This window comes from Fukomys damarensis, unplaced genomic scaffold (genome assembly GCF_012274545.1).
Source record: "Fukomys damarensis isolate Sample0158 unplaced genomic scaffold, DMR_v1.0_HiC HiC_scaffold_19, whole genome shotgun sequence".
In the NCBI taxonomy this organism is placed as follows: domain Eukaryota; kingdom Metazoa; phylum Chordata; class Mammalia; order Rodentia; family Bathyergidae; genus Fukomys; species Fukomys damarensis.
The window spans coordinates 59,860,479-59,861,642 of NW_022900931.1; positions in this window are offsets into that span (position 1 = coordinate 59,860,479).

Consider the following 1,164-nt stretch of genomic DNA (forward strand, 5'->3'; position numbering starts at 1 on the left):
CAACTACAGGCCAATCTCTCTAATGAACAGAGATGCAAAAATCCTCAATAAGATACTGGCAAATAGAATACAGAGGACCATCAAGAAGATCATACACCCTGACCAAGTTGGGTTTATCCCAGGGATGAAAGGATGGTTCAAAATACTTAAATCAATAAATGTAATACACTACATTAGCAGAGCCAATGACAAAAGCCGTATGATCATTTCAATAGATGCAGAAAAAGCATTCAACAAAATTCAGCACCCGTTTATGATAAAAACTGCAGAAATTGGAATAGATGGCCTTTATCTCAACTTGATAAAGGCTATCTGTGAAAAACCAACAGCCAACATCATATTAAATGGTCAAAAACTGAAAACCTTCATGTTAAAATCAGTAACAAGACAAGGATATCCACTATCACCACTCCCCTTCAATATAGTTTTGGAAACATTAGCCACAGCAATTAGACAAGAGAAAGAAATAAAAGCAATAAAGATAGGAAACAAAGAAGGTAAATTGTCATTATTTGCAGATGACATGATACTCTACATAGAAGACCCAAACACTCTGCCAAAAGACTTCTAGACTTGATCGACAGACTCAGAAGAATAGTTGGATACAAGGTCAATACTCAAAAATCAAAAGCTGTCAAACTGAAGCATATATTTTCAATAAAATAAGAATTAATTAAAAAATCAGAAGCCTTCTTGTACACAGATAACAGACTCACTGAGAGAGAAATTAGGGAAACAATTCCTTTCACAATCACATCCAAAAAAAGAAAAGAAAAGAAAAGAAAAAAATAAATATCTAGGAATCAATCCAAGGAAGGAACCAAATGACTTTCTAGATTGTTTTCTCAAGGTCTATGAATATATTTTTGGAATTTCAATTGGGATTTCATTGAATCTATATAGCAGTTTTGGAAGTATGGCCATTTTCACTATATTGATTCTTCCTACCCAGGAGCAAGGGATGGCTTTCCATTTTCTGATATCCTCTTTCATCTCTTTTTTTTCAGAGTGCTATAGTTTTCAGAGTAGAAGTCTTTGATTTCTCTTGTTAGGTTGATTTCTAGGTATATTTTTTGAATGCTATTGTGAAAGGAGTCTTTTCTCTGGTTCCTTTTTCAGTGAGTCTGTTTTTTATGTACAGAAAAGCTATATATATATATATAT